Source organism: Notamacropus eugenii, chromosome 6 (genome assembly GCF_028372415.1).
Source record: "Notamacropus eugenii isolate mMacEug1 chromosome 6, mMacEug1.pri_v2, whole genome shotgun sequence".
NCBI lineage: Eukaryota > Metazoa > Chordata > Mammalia > Diprotodontia > Macropodidae > Notamacropus > Notamacropus eugenii.
The window spans coordinates 195,835,302-195,851,586 of NC_092877.1; the positions used below are offsets into that span (position 1 = coordinate 195,835,302).

The window sequence follows — 16,285 nt, forward strand, 5'->3', positions numbered from 1 at the left end:
TGCATATAAAACATCACATGAAAGTCATCTTTTATTTAGGGGACACAATCTTGATGACTACCCCATTTCATAAATCTGATTTTTTCAAATTCACATCTAAGAATTTTATTTCATTGTCAAGCTCATTGTGAAAAGCAAAGGGCAGTGCTAAGCTTTGGGGCCTCTGTTACCTAATGATAGGGAAGAACCCTCCTGAGGAAATGAGGATACCCCTGAGTGGTAATCACAAACACTCCAATTGAAACTTCTATCCATCCCAACCAAACCCCTCTCTTACCACTTAGTTGTCAAGCAGGAGCAGGTGATACAGATACACCCTCTGCAAGGAGAGAAGCCACAGAGATCAGCAGCATTTCTGTGACAGACTCCACAATGGGAACCTTTGTTTTGGTATACAAACAGTGGTTGTGTCTAGGGAAACAGCTCCTAGCTCAGCCGATGCTGAGGTCTACCAGCCACCCTGTGGCTCCTGATGCAGAGGCAGTCCAGAGATTTCCACCAGAACCATCTCCTTTCTTTCAAGAGTCCCAAGTCCCTCTGAGGGTTCTACAGGAGTGACTGTAGACATTGACCCCTTCCTATTAACTATGTCCCTAGCTGAGCTCATGACCATCCCAGGGTGCAAAACAGCCCTCAAATGACAGCTTCCTTCACTTTCCCTGTGGTCACACTGAGAGCAGCCCCCACAATAGAGTGTGACTTGGTCAATGCATAGCCTCTGTAGCCAACTCCACATGACTTCTTCTATACATGTATCTCTACAGTAACTTTCCATCTATCTTGATTGACCCAATCTTCACTGAAAAAGTCACAGAGATGTACCTTATTTCAAACCCAACATAGACAATCCCAGAGAATGAGATAGGGACAGAGCACAGTTCAGTATTTTTGCCCTCTCCTACTCTGAATACTTCCCCAAGCACTCTGGGAGGAGATACAAGCGCAGCTACTCTGTCCATGGTCATGGAACAGGTCGTAGAACAGCATCCAGCTCCATCCCTGAGGTCATAGACAATCTCCCCACCTCACCCCATCACTCTAGGAGAGCACATTGGTGACATATGAATACTGGATACTCTTTGATCTCAGGAAATGACCTGCTTTGACTCCCTCTGTATGAGACCCAAGCTGGGCAATTCTACCACTCTCCTAGCTCCCTCTGCCCTGCTGGGCATCATGACTCCTCTTGTCTTGAATTGAATGAAGAGGAAACATTCTCCCTCCTTGTCCTCAATGGAAACTCCAATTCCGGAGGAGGTCACTAGTTGCATGACTTCCACTGAAGATCCACTACTGGGTCCAAGATATCTGCAGGAATGAACATGGGTAACAGTTGCTCCCCTTGACTTCAGATGGAAAGAACAGTTACCTCTGACTCAAGCACTCCTTTAAAGACCTGCCTGCCAGGGAACCTTTCCTCTCTTCTCCTAATGATCATATCTAGAGAACACACAACCACCATGGAGAACTCTTCCATTCCACAGAAACAGGGGAAAGCCCTGCACCAACTCCAGTGCAAGCTGAGGTCACTACCCCAGAGAAGTCAGACTCCCAGATGTGAACAGAATCTAGCTCAGCTGCCCAACACCCACCTGCTGTAAGGATAGTCCGAAATCCTGCTGGGGGAGGCACATGTGTATCCTTGGCACTGACAAAAGGGAAAACTGGGTTCAAAATACTGTCTGTTTCCTTTGTGGAGAGAAGAGACAAACCCCATGCAACTCTCAAACAGCAAACACATTCCGTGGGACACTCAATTTTCCAAGGCTACAGACAACATACACTATTGACATCATGATATAAGAAACGAAGCCAACCATTCTACAACCATCCCCTGTCTGCCCACGACAGGACTCGCAACAAGCCAAACTCTACCTCCTACCACTGAACCTAGGAGAACATGCATCCTGAGGGGGTGACCATTTCAGTTCGATCAGGGGCTGCAGATACATCTTTCCCTCCTAGTGTTAGTCCAGAGGAGATCCTAGATTTCATCGTTCCTGAAAACAGGCAGTTGGCTATTCATAACCATCCCTGCATTTGAGATGAGTCGGGAGTGTGGAGCAATGGTGCTAAGACTACTTTTCCTGCTGAGACCTCAGCTGATCTCCAGGCAAGTCCTGCTGGACTATCCAGCACCAGGTCAGATGGCTATTCCATTCTACACCACAACTTCCTTACCATGGGGTTAAGGCTTGGAGCAGGAGCAGTCTTGTCTCCTGTATCAAAAATGGTAACTGATGATACCTTTAGAAGCAGTAGCTCTGTGGCTGCTACAGGAGAAACAACTGATAGCACCTCCTCGTCTGCCACATCTGAAGTCATATCTCTTCCCATGACTGGGATGGGTAACACCTCTACTTGGCCAACAATTCACTATTCTGCATGTCCTCCTGAGATCATATTACTAGAAGCTGTGATATAAATGTCTTAAAGTAAAGAAAACTCTGAAGTAGATGTGCACCTTTGTTCAAAGACTCATAAGGAGTAAATATTAGAGGTGTGGATTGAATCATGTTCCTTTGAAATTCTTCCAGAAATGTAGTAACCACATTTTCCTGTCTCATTGCTTTCCATAGTGAAGCCTCTGGAGTAATAGCAAATTTGGAAAATTATTGGTAAGGGATAGTACAGGTATCTATCAGTCAGTTGAACTTAGCCTAATTTTCCTTTTTTTTTTCTTTTTGCAAGGTAATTGGGGTGACTTTGCCACGGTCAGACAGCAGGTGTCAAGTGTCTGAGGCTGGATTTAAACTCAAGTCCTCTTAATTTCAGGATGAGTGCTCTATCTACTGAATCCTCTAGCTGCCCCTGAGTGTAATTTCTATCCTAATTGACTCCTCTTCCACATATGTCAATAGAATTGCAAGTAAGGATCAATAGCTTCTCATCTTATTTCTCTTCTGCACGTCTCCGTGGGATCTTCATGAATCAAAAATAAATTCTGTGATGGAATAGGTTCACATAGATTGGTGCCTCACAGACAAATGTGGCCACATGAAGGCTAGCAAAGCAGTGTGTAGCAGTATGAGAGAATCCTTAGGCCAGAGGCAAGACTTGTCCATGAACTGAAGTTCAACTAAAGAATGAGGTTTGGGAAGATATCTTCAATAGAGAGAGAGCTGAATGAATGAATGAATGAGTGAGTGAGTGAATGAGTGAATGAATGAAAGAAAATCTGTCTAGATAAGAACAAATTTCCCCCATTACCCTTAGGCACGCTTCAACCAACTGCCAATCCCAACTAACTTCCAAGGGCACAAGATTCTCCAAGAGAAGCACAATGGCATTGGATAATATGGGTGAATCTGACCTGGGAAGAGAATCAGCAGAGTCCACCAGCATCACCATGACTGTCTTGATCGTGAGAGATTACATTTCTGACAATACAAAGGAGATAGTCAACATGGATAAAACTCCAGGTTCAACAGCCATTGAAACACCACCTTCTCATTGTGGCCACAATAACAGGTGGCCTCAGGCCTCAGACACACAGGAGAGCCATGCACCTTCTCAAAGAATCCTCAGTGCTGCCTGTGACATCTCCTGGAGTTACCTTGGGCAGTAAAAGTCCCATACTTTCCTTGCCCCCAGTAGAGGCAACAGCCAGCTTATACTCCAGTGTTCTCTTTAAAGTTTAGTTCAGCTGGAACAACTTCTTCTCTATGCCCTTGGGACACTCTTGTGTGGGAAGTATCCCATAGAAAGAATCCCAGCATGACCCAGGTTCCATGACCCACTCCACTTGATTCTTCCTGTATCACTGTCTCAGTCACAGGAAATTAAATCAGCCCCATTTTTCTTCTGTCTTCAAGTTCTATGGCCATCAGTGCCATGGGAATTGCACCAAGCCCAGATATGCCTATGAGGTGAACCACCCCAGAAAAGCAGGATGCCTGCCCCAGACAGTAACAGAATCAGGATCAGTGCACTGTCCTCAACTGCTCCTAGCATCATCCCAACATGTACTAGAAGAGATATGAACATTTTCTTCCTCTCTGAAGATAAGTAAAGGGAGGGTCAAATACTGGGCAACACTTTCCTTGAGACCACAAGATATTCCCAGAAATGGAGGCCACATGTCCAGGAGTAACTTTTTTCACCTGATAGGACCTCCACCTCTTTTATCCCCAACCTCAGTAAAGGGCCCAGTCATTCCAGGACTTTCGCTTCACCCTCTGAAGGGAGTATGACATGCTGAGAGAATCACACCTCTATGGCTTGTGACTGAACCCACAAAGCCCACATCTCCTGAGCTTACTGCTTCTGACTAATCGCAATGGTAGTTTTGCCTTCCCCACCAGCATCTTTATTTGGAAAGGCACTGGAAGAGGCCACCCTGCTCTCTCTGAGCCCAGCAAAATTGTATCAGGGATGTCTCTCTTGATGAGCTGACAACTGCCCTCATGACAACGCTGTGGAAGGGATGAGCGAAATATCTGATCATTTTGAGATAATCAATAAAGGAAGGACACTAGATTTAGTAGTAATCACTTCAGAATCAAGGATGTCTTGCCCACTAAGATCCCACTTTCCTATAGACAGAAAGGGGGGAATCTTAGCAGGAGTTTGAAGGAAGTCAGAAAAATGAGGAGGGAAAGGACAGCCAGTGAAAATGTTCTGAGTTGGGAGATGGAGAGGCAAAGCAAGGAAGAGCAAGAAGACCAGTGACACTGGGGGAAAGGAGGTGTAAAGTGCAAGAATCTTCCCAAATAAAAGCAGAGGCAGATTATGAATGGCTCTGAAGAAAAACTGGCATTTTCTATTTAATGCTTGCGGTAACAGGAGACCATTGGAGTTTATTGAATGGGATGATGACGTAGTAAGACCTGGCCTTTCTGAAAATCATTTTGGTGGCTGAGTGGAGGATGGACAAGAGTGCCTTATGACAAGAAAAACAACCAGAAGGCTACTGCAATGGTCCAGGAATGAGGTGATGTGAGCCTGCACCAGGATGATGATAGGGTTATAAGAGAGAAGGGGCATATAGGACAAACGTTATGAGAGCAAAATCTCCATTTCTTGTCAACAGATTGGATAAGGGGGTTTGTGTGAAAGTGAGTAGTCAAGGCTGACCTCCTGGGTTGTGAGCCTGAGTGACTGGGAAGATGGTGATAACCTGAAATACGAAAGTGAAGAAGAAATGAAGTTGTTTATAATTTCAAGTAGGTTTTACTTGATTCTCTGGGATTCTCTAAGTATGTCATCCAGGTAAGTATAAGCTTCTGGGTACAAAGGGAGAAGGTACCACAGGTGCTTCACTGATCACTCTTCTACCTGTGCCTCCTATGTCCTCAGCTTCTCTTATGGGAGAAGTAGCAAGTAGGTTAGGTACAACTTATGGCTGAATTCCACCAGTGATTGTAGCTTACAATCTCTAGTCCCATTTAGAGACTCAGAGAGAATCTCGGAACTCCCATTGGCCAGAATGGAGCACACTCCATAATGTCACAGTCAAGACGACTGAGGATATCTCTATGGCTCCTACACAGAACAGCACAGAAGCTCAAGTGAGCTCAGTCCTGCTTTTTACCACCAGCACCAGTTGCCTAGTTCTCCCTGGACAAAGCACAAGTTCACTCCCCCGCCATCTACCAAAGCTGAGCAAGGGATTTAATTATCACTGACACAGATACCACCCCTACATGGCCAAGGTCACTCTCTTCTTCACCTCCTGTAAACTTATCTGGAGTTACTCCCTTCACAGTGAACATGAGCTCAACTGCCCCAAGTACTGATGTCACAAGTCTCATCTTCAGCACTAAAATCACAGACATTGAACCGTTCTCTCCTATGGTCACTCTCGGCCTTGAACACCTAAGTATAGTATCAGAGAACAGCACAAATGGGGGCAGATCCAAAATGGTGAAGTAGAAAAATGCACCTACTCTAACTCTTTCCCCACAGCCCACAAAATGCCTGTAAAAATGACTCTAAACAAATTCTAGAGCAGCAGAAGTCACAAAACTACAGAGTGAAAGGGATTTCCAGTTCAAGGCAGCCTGGAGGACCAACAGGAAAGGCACAGGACATGGAGCAGAGCTCAGCACAGCCTTGGCCATGTGGTGCCAGCAGGAACAGGACCAGAGCAGAACTTGGGGGTAGAATTCCTGGAAGCAGCTGCGGTTCTCAGATTCTTCAACCTACAAATGCCAAAGACAGCTTCAGAGGTCAGTGGGAAAGCTTTTTCACCTGGGTTCTACATTAAGGGCTTGGAAGGTGGTATTCCAGAAGTCAAAGGAACTAGGATTTAAACCAAGAATCACCCATCCAGAAAAAACTGAGCTTACTGCTTCAGAGTAAAAGTGGTCATTCAATGAAATAGAGGACTTATAATCATTCTTGATGAAAAAATCAGACCTGAATAGAATATTTGACTTTCAAAGACAAGAATTAGGAGAAGCATGAAAAGGGAAACAGGAAAGTAAAATCATAATACACTTAGTAAAGTTGAAATGTTTACATTCCTACATGGAAAGATAATATTTGCAAATCTGGAAACTTTTCTGAGTCTTTGGCTATTTGGAGGGATCATACAGATATACATACATAGAAATAGATAGATAGATAGATAGATAGATAGATAGATAGATAGATAGATAGATAGATAGATAGATAGAGGGATAGAAAGGGATGATACCAAAAACAATTTAAGTTATGAGAGAGGAATACATTTGGAGGAGAAAGGGAGAAATAGAATGCGACAAATTATCTCTCATGAAAGCAGCAAGAGAAAGCTTTTTCAATGGAGGCGAAAAGGGGGGAGGGGAGAGGGAAAGAGTGAAGTTTGCTCTCCTCACATTTGGCTTAAGGAAGGAATAACAAACACACCAAATTTGGTAGAAAAATCTATCTTCCTCTACAGAGAAGTAAGGGAGAAGGGGATGAGATCGGTGGGGGAATGATAGGAGAGAGGGCAAATGAGAAGAAGGAGTAATAAGAAGCAATCACGTTAGGGGAGAGACAAGGTCTAAAGAGAGAATAGAATACATCGGGGGCAGAATAAGAAGGAGGGAAATGTAATCAATCTTTCACAACATGACTATTACGGAAGTCTTTTGCAAAACTACACATATATAGCCTGTATTGAATTGCTTGACTTCTCAGTGGGGACGAGTGGGCAGGGAGGAAGGGAGATGTGTTGTAACTCAAAGTTTAAGGAATGAATGTTGAGAATTGCTTTTGCATGCAACTGGGAAATAAGGAATACAGGAAATGGGGTACACACATCTATCTTGTCCTACAAGAAAAGAGAGATGGAGATAAGAGAAGGGAGGGGTGTGAAAGAAGGGAGAGCAGATTGGAGGAAGGAGTAATCAGAATGCACGGTGTTTTGGGGGAGGGGAGAGATGGAGAGAAAATAGGGAACTCAATATCTTGTGGAAAAGGAATGTTGAAAACTAAAAATAAATAAATTTCAAAATAAAAAAAAGGAAAAACAAAAGCACAAATGCCCAACTGACCACCACTTCTACTAAACATCAACTGTTCTCAGACATTAATCTTGAAGGTTTATTGGTCACCACTGCTGGTTCAGCTTTAGTGAGGATTGATGCTCATAGTGTTCTGCATGCAGACAGAGGGGAGCTCAGAGCTTCCTCTGACCACCTTAACCAGAGAGATCACAGAGAGCACCACTCCAAGTAGGACTCAACACAGCAGGTGAAGTGTGCTCAGCCATTGCTCCTCCTACAATTCCAGAAGAGACTCCAAAAAGTCTGAGACCATGCTGAATGCCAGAGATATAAGCCCCTCCTTCATGTGACAGGAGGTAGGGGAGACCCCAGTGACACTTGCTCATATTGGATCAACTTCAAGTGTGGCTGCTGTGTCCGAAGCTCATCTGAAATTCAAAGTTCATTAATCATCACCAAAGTCCCACCTGAGAGTGACGCAGAAGGTCCATTGTCTTCTACTGCATTTGAGGCCATTAACACAGTGACCATAGTAGATTCCTCTCTGATCTCAGGGCTGGCAGACAACCACACTTCCAAAGGTGCCATCTCAGAAACAGAGCCCAGCAGGACCTATTCCACCTTGTTTACTCTTTCAGAAAATCCCATGACACATGACACCTGTCCTGAGATTAGAACACGCAGTGACCAAGCACCGTCCACTGGGCCAACTGAGAAATTACTTGAAACTGGCACCAGGGCTGCTACTTTTGTTTTCAAAACGCTTTCTGAAGTCATTGTTTCAGCACCACAGACAAAAATCCAGGGAATTCAAAGTCAAAGCATGTCTATCCTGGATGGCAAAACTGCACTAACAGTGGTCACTGGCCGTACTGGAACATTGATCTCTCTATTGTCAAAGATCACAGCTTCTATCAGCATGGATCTGGAAACAGTGTGAAATTGAGCTCCTCAAGCAGTCAGGCTTCAAGAAAGGTGCATACTTATGGGCAAGACAACACAAAGAAAGAAGTGGTAGCCAGTGAGAGGCACCTGAGTTATGTATCTTGCAGGAATAGTGTCTAGGGAACCAATGGAGTATATGGCCATATGATATTAGAGAAAAATGGCAGAGAAGTTTTGGTCACAGTTCCACATCTGGAGAGGATCTGGGGGATGAAAACGTAGCTGTGTAGTGGAAAGGTTGTAGTGAAATGAAACATGACGTTGGATTTCATGAAAAAAGAGATCAGGAGAATCATTCACCAGTGGGGACCATGGAAGTTCAGGGCACATTTTTTTTTATTGGGGTTGTTATTTTATTTTAATATTTATTTTTAGTTTTCAACATTCATTTCCACATAATTTTGAGTTACAAATTTTCTCCCCATCTCTCCTCTCCCCCCACCACATAAAGCCTTGTATTCTGATTACCGCTTCCCTCAATATGCCCTCCTTTCTATCACACCCCATCCTTCTATTATCCCCATCTTCTCTCTTTTCTTATAGAACAAGATAGGTTTTTATACCCCAATACCTGTATTTCTTATTTCCCAGTTGTATGCAAAAACAATTCTCAACATTTGTTTCTAATACTTTGAAATCCAACATCTCTCCTTTCCTTCCTCCCCACCCATCCCCACTGAGAAGACAAGCAATCAAATATAGGCTATATATGTGTAGTTTAGCATAAGACTTCCAAAATAATCATGCTATCATAACTATCTTTCCCTCCATCTTATCCTGCCCCCCATTTACTCTATTCTCTCAATTGGCCTTGTCCCTCCCTAAAGGGTTTACTTCTAGTTACTCCCATCACTTATTTGCCCTCCATTCTAGGATCCCCTTCAACCCAATTATCCCTTTCCCCCTACTTCCTTGTTTGGAGTGAGGGAATGGCGGGCTGTGCAGGTCACCAGTCTTACTTCTCTTCCAGAGACATCTGAATTAACTAGCCAGATATTCATCAGGATGCCTGGAGATGACTCAGCATGAGGCAATTGGGGTTAAATGACTTGCCCAAGGTCACAAAGCTAGTGAGTGTCAGTGGTCTGAGGTGAGATGTGAATTCAAGTCCTCCTGAATCTTGCACTAGTGCTCTATCCACTGAACAAGTAGGTGGTGCAATGAAGGATGAACACACACACACTTTCCTGTAGTGTAAGATAGATTTTCATACTAAATTGAGTGAGCATGTTATGCCCTCCTTAAGCCAAATGGGAAGAGAGTAAGTTCCACTTTTTCCCTATCAATTACTCCCTTTTCTCCTCCATTGAAAAAGCTTTTTCTTGCCTCTTTTATGAGTGATAATTTGCCCCATTCCATTTCTCCCTTTCTCTTCCCAATATATTCCTCTGTCACCCCTTGATTTTATTTTTTTAGATATCATTCATTCTTATTCAACTCAAACTGTGCCCTGTGTTTATATGTGTGTGTATGTGTTTCTGTGTACAATCCCTCCAACTACCAAAATGTTGAGAAAAATCCCAAGTTTTACAAATGTTATCTTTCCATGTAGCATTGTAAACAGTTCAACTTTAGAAAGTCCTTTATGATTTCTCTTTTCATGCTTCTCTTGATTCTTGTGTTTGAAAGTCAAATTTTCTCTTCAGTTATCGTGTTTTTATCAAAATGCTTGAAAGTCCTCTATTTTTTCCCCCTGAAAGTATTATACTCAGTTTTACTGGATAGGTGATTCTTGATTTTAATTCCAGCTCCTTTGACTTCTGGAATATCATATTCGAAGCCCTTCCATCCCTTCATGTAGAAGCTGCCAGATCCTGTGTTATCTTGATCGTAATTCCACAATGCTCAAATTGCTTCTTTCCGAATACTCGCAATACTTTCCCCTTGACCTGGGAACTCTGGAATTTGGGTACAATATTCCTAGGAGTATCTCTTTTCTCTTTTCAGATCTCTTTCAGGTGGTAATTGGTGGAGTCTTTCAATATTTATTTTAACCTCTGTTCCAGAATATCAGGTAATTTTTCTTTGATAATTTCATGAAACATGATGACTAGGCTCTTTTTTGATCATGGCTTTCAGAGTCCCATAATTTTAAATTGTCTCTCCTGAATCTATTTTCCAGATCAGTTGTTTTTCCTATGAGATACTTCACATCACCTTCTATTTTTTTTCATTCTTTTGGTTTTGTTTTGTAATTTCTTGGTTTCTCATAAAGTCATTAGCTTCCACTGTTCCAATCTACTCATTAAGGAACTGTTTTCTTCAGTGATCTTTTGAACCTTCTTTTCCATTTGGATAATTCTACTTTTTAAAGCGTTCTTCTCCTCATTGTCTCTTTGGACCTGTTTTGCCAGCTTAGTTAGCCTATTTTTAAAGGTGTTATTTTCTTGAGCATTCTTGGGTCTCCCTTAGCAAGTTGTTGAGTTGATTTTCAAGCTCCTCCATGGCCTGGGACCATTGCATATTTATTTTGGAGGTACTAGATGCAGGAGTATTGACTTTCTGTGGCAGTATTCATTGTTTTTCCTCATCCTACAGGATAGAAGAAAATACTTCCTCACCAAGACAGTAACCCTCTATAGTCTTATTTTTTTTCTGCTCTTTTGGGTATTTTCTCAACCAGTTACTTGACTTTTGAATCTTTTGACAAGAGGAGGGTATATGCTGGGGACATGTAAGTTCTCACTTTCTCCAAGCTGGTATAATCTAGGGAAGGGAGTTTAGTCCTCTCCTGGCCTGTGCACTGGTCTGGGAGTAAGCAAAAACTTTTCTGTCAGAATCTGTGAGTAGTAGAATTCCCTCTCCATAGCCACCTCCAACTCTGTCATGCCCCACATTCGTGCTCAAGCCTACAATTAAGATCAGTTGCTTAATTCCCCCAGGAGTTTTAGTAGGGCAGGGAGCTAGAAATCTCTTTCACTCAGCCGTTTTGTGGATTCTGATGCTCTAGAATTTCTTGTCAGTTTTAACAGGTACTTTATGGGCTATGGAGGAAGAGCTAGAGCATGTGCTTTTTTTTACTCTGTCATTCTGGCTCCTGTCACCTCAGGGCAGACTTTCTAGGGGCAAAGCACGAATCCATCAAGAATAGCCTTTGGTGTGGGCATCAGGGCAGTAAAGTGGCTGAAGGAGAAATGGCCAGAGGTTAGTTTCAAGGTCCTAGCAGGGCTGATGAAAGGCTTTTCCAGGATGAAGTATCCATGATGTATATTGGAGAGGAAAGTGAAGTCCGAGACTAGGCATTATCCCAAGGAAAGAAAGAATCCCTCTGAGAGGAAATGGACATCCCTGCCAGAATAACACCAGATCTGCACACATACTAGCCAACTCTTCTGCTGGGAGCATTCTCTTCCAGGGACACAGTTTGTGGGTTAGTGGGTCTGATGTGACAAGCAAATCAACAGAGTCTATCAGCATCCACATGACTCATTCCACAGTGAGAGATTCTGTTTCAAAGACTGCAAGAAAGAGTTATTGAGGAAATCCCTCCAGGCTCAGTGACCATTTGGGGTACTCTTCTCATTGTGGCCGTGATCACGAATGGGCTCAAATCTGAGACTCCCAGAGAAACAATATGTTTTCCCATAGAACATCAGTTCCATCTGAGAGATTCTCTGGATTGACCATGGTTACTCCCATAAACCTCCATGCTCCTTGGCTGCAGCAGAGCCCACACTCAGCCAAGGATCTAGTGAGTCTTGAAAAGCCACATTAGTGGTATGGGATACTCAGACAGGACCAGAGACAGGTTCGGCTGCCTTGTCCTTCACTGCTCCCAGCACCATCCCAACAGATGGTGGAGGGGACATAAGTCCTTTCTTGTTGTCTGCAGAAGGGCCAACAGGAGGTCAAGTGGTGTACAGCAACTTCGTACAGAGCACAGACCTGAATAGAGGCCTGAGTTTCCCTGGAGCTCACTGCATGTGGTGTGAGGGAGGGATGGTCTGACTGCAGTGGGCCTCCTCTCCTGAACTAGAGTACAGGCAGGCTCAGTGGTTGGTGAACTCTGCGTTACTGTCTTCTCAATTCCCGTGGCTGAAATAAGGTACACCTGGGGTCCTGGTGTTGGTGCTTATGGGTTGCACTCCCTCTGGGGTTCAGGATCTCCTCCTGGTTCTCTGAGCGGGGCCATCTGGGACAGCTCTGGGTCCCGCATTGTTCCCCTTAAGCCACAGCAACGGGGTGTCTCCTTATGATTTTCCTAGTCTCTTGAACTAGGAGACTGTTCATTCCTTCAACTGATCCCACTAATTCCAGGATTTTTCCTGGAGAAGTATTCTCTGGGTGTTTGAAAGTCAACAAGGGGAGTGTCCAAATACTTACAGATCACTCTGCTATCTTAGCTCCCAGAAGTTCAGGTGACTTACATTTTATCTGTGGGCTTATAGTCTCAGGACGAGCTGACGTTACCTGAGTTTCTGTGCTTCTCTCTCCCTCAGTTCTGCTGCATTCCTCTCCTTGACTGATATGTTTGAGAATCTGCACTGCTGTTTCTGCTTCTATCTGCCCCTGAGGTTCCTGCTAGTATGGCCTGTGCACTCTGGGCTCTCCCCGTTCTGTGTTACAGATCCTTCTTGTCTACCTTCTGGCCAGTCCTGGGCTGGAAATCTGCCACATTCCTGTCTGCTAGCAGATTCTGTCACTCTAAAATTTGTTGGGATACTCTTTTTTAGTGATATTTGAAGAAATTTGGGGTAGAAGTTAGGTGAGTACGTAGTCTCACTTCATCACCTTGACTACAGTCCCCTCCCCACTTATTCTGTTTTTGTGGGCTTTTGTTTTGGGGGGAATAGGGAAGAAAGCAGAAAGATTTCAGCAGAAAACTCGGAAAGAATTTTTATAATTAGTGTTTGTGATCAAGTCCTCATTTCTAAAATGTACAGAAAAAGAAGTCGAATTTACATGAACAGAAGTCATTCCTTAAGTGGCGAATGTTCAAAGGGTATGAACAGGCAGTTTTCAGAAAAGGAAATTAAAGCTATTCATAGTCGTATGGAAAAATGTTCTAAATCACTATTGATTAGAGAGAGGCCAATCAAAACAGCTCTGAGGGACCCTCTGTTGATCCACTGAGATGTTCTCAATCAGCAGCAGGCCGATGATAGATGTCAGCCCAGTCTTCTCCAGCAACGACAAAATTGAAGAGAAAAACATCTGTAAGTAAGCTCGTCCTCATCTTCAATTAAAATTCGCAATTAGTTTAGCAGTTATATATCAATAATTAGTAAAACTGCTTATCTTCTTTGTTACTTTCTTAAATATAAAACACATTACAACCTTTAAAGATAGATGACTAAAGTATTTTAGTCAATTTAGCGGTTTGTAGAGTACTAGTAACAATTAACAACTTGGGGGAGAGTATTACAAATATAAAGAAATAAAAGCTTTTAATAAACAGTTGTACATACATATGAATACAAATATATACACATTGTACATATTAAAACGACACAACATATTTTAAAATACATTAGTATTTTTTCACATTCATATTCTTAGTGGAAAATCATTACACATTATTAAACATAGTTCATTACAAAAATTAACATTATTTCTTCCTTTCAAGTGAGCATTATTCTGGATCTTGATTTGGCTTTGGAATTCTGGAGGATTTATCCACCGATGCTATTGGAGAAGTCCTTCAAGATATAAAAAAAAAGTTCATCAGTAGCTGGTGGAAAAAGTGAGAAGAAAAGAACAATTCACGTCATACACACACACACACACACACACATGTATCTCTCTCTCTATCTATATATCTGTGTACACACAACATATTTATGTATGTGTGCAATTTTTAAATTTTGCTTGGAACAAATGATTCATGTTAAAAAATTCTGCATATGAGAAGCATGAAAACGGTTAATGGTCCAACTTCGTCTTAGAGTTTACTGAACACTTTGAAGTCAAATGACTTGCCCATCGTGTCATGGGTAGCATATATCATAGAACAGGGAAGACACGAACTCAAGTTTACCTGGAAACCATCTACCGTACAGAGTTGTGTCAAAACTCAAGTCAGATCATGTCTGCATAATGCTTTGCAAAGTTAAAAGTGCTTTAATAATGTCAGTCACTATGATTACACTTAAGATGTGTGTTGATTTTGGAAGAATTCATCAAATTGTTAATGTAATACTGCTTTGTCATCCTTTGCAAAAATTACAATGAGAAATACAATTATAAATATGTTCATGGTGATCTGTTTACTTATGGTAACAATGACCTGTATTTCCTACTCAATTAGCATAACGAATTGCTTGACTTTTACCTTTGGGCTCACAATCTGACCAACCAGGACAACTGCTTCATTTGACTTTTTGACGAAAATGTGAACCGCACTTCCATTTAGGTACAATTTCTATTTTTTGGTTAAATTGTTAGCAAGGGTTTCAATATGAATATTGCTTTATTCTTTCAGGAGTATTGGCCACTGGACAACCAGTATAACTTAAGATTCTAACACTCGTAGATGGTTTTTGAGTTGTGAGATTCTTAGTACGTTTTCCTCCTCTCATGACCCTCCTCTGTAAAATCACAGTGGAATCACAGAATTAAATAGAATAATAGAATTTCAGAAATGAATATGAGTTTAATGGCACTCTAGGCCAAACAAACCTTGAACGGCAATCTTGATTGCATTCTCCTAAAGTCACTGAGTAACTGCATATCTGAAGATCAGAAGGCGCTACGTAGAATTGAGAACCGATCATTCTTCTGTTTCATGGGATGCTGTGGCCAAAAACTGCATTACCTACTGACCAGTCTTCAGGATCTACATCACTCTGTAATTGGCCAGCCTTGTCTTCTGGAAACAGACACAAGGTGGCTCGTGCTTATTCTTGCCTATTGGAAAAACATCTGCTAGCTTATTGGAAAGAACCTGTTAAATCACCTGCATAGAAGAATCCAAGGTTACTTCAAAATGATGAAGCAGAGTGAGATGACACTGAAGCAACAACTTTGTGAGAGAGTTCCAGCATATTTAAAAATCAGGTATAACATCAAATCGTAACATTTTATCTGTGAGCAATTTGGACATACCATCATTAAGTTCCCTAGTTAGTCTTTCTTCATACTCCTTCCGCATCTGAAATAACATTAAAATGTAAGTCAGAACAATGAAGTACAGGAGGAATAGCGAACTCTAGATAATACACAGAACTCAAAATCTCTTAAGAAGGGGAAAACAGATTGTTGAGCAAGGAGCTGAAGAAGTAAGAACACATGCATAGATCTTACACCAAAAGATTCAGTGAAAAGAGCAAAAAAGTAGTGAAGATGAGGTGACTCTCAAAGCAAAAGAGTAAATATAATTCCTGTCTATGTACAAGTAAAACAAAGTGGCCAACTGATAGTCAAGAAGGAGACTTTCACGTGGCATATTTTACTCAAAATTACAAAACTACTGCTTTTCAAAATGAATATTTTAATTCAAATCTTCACAGGAAAGATAGGTCTATTAAGTCACATTCATGTTTCCTTATCATATCTAAATGATGCAGTTGTTGACCTCAAAAGTTTAATCCTTTCATCTTTGTGAATTGATCGATTCATTCAATATCTACATTTTGGGGGCATTTTAGCTGTGTCAGCAAAAAATCTAAACATTTGCTGGATTAAATGTTTACTGTATAACATTTAGCTTGTTAGTACTGGGAGGTCCTTAGAAATGGGCATATTTTCCAAAGGGAGAGAAAGATGTCATAGACATCCAATATCTCCTAAACTTCTAACCCTAGTTGAAGAAAATCTTTATACAAATATGAACTAAAAAAACTAAATTAGGAGATAATTCTTCATAGTATATGAGATCGGTTTGTAAAAAATTTCTCTATGATATTGGGGGAAAAAAGAGGGTGTGTTCTTGTGGGTAAGGTTTTTTGTGTTTATGTAGTTGTTTAAGAAGATCTGAAAAAAAAAAA

At 41.8% G+C, this 16,285-nt stretch overlaps 2 protein-coding genes across 2 annotated transcripts in view; both read right to left on the reverse strand.

Moving 5' to 3' along the window:
• LOC140512549 (uncharacterized) overlaps nucleotides 1–16,285 on the reverse strand; it is a 327,182-nt gene that overhangs the window by 266,736 nt on the left and 44,161 nt on the right. The gene's annotated exons all lie outside the window — the stretch shown is intronic.
• Nucleotides 13,171–16,285, reverse strand: part of LOC140512548 (uncharacterized) — a 125,233-nt gene continuing 122,118 nt past the window's right edge. The window contains 3 exon segments of the mRNA XM_072621699.1: nucleotides 13,171–13,999; nucleotides 14,979–15,168; nucleotides 15,256–15,450. The gene's annotated coding sequence lies outside the window, so the exon portion shown is untranslated.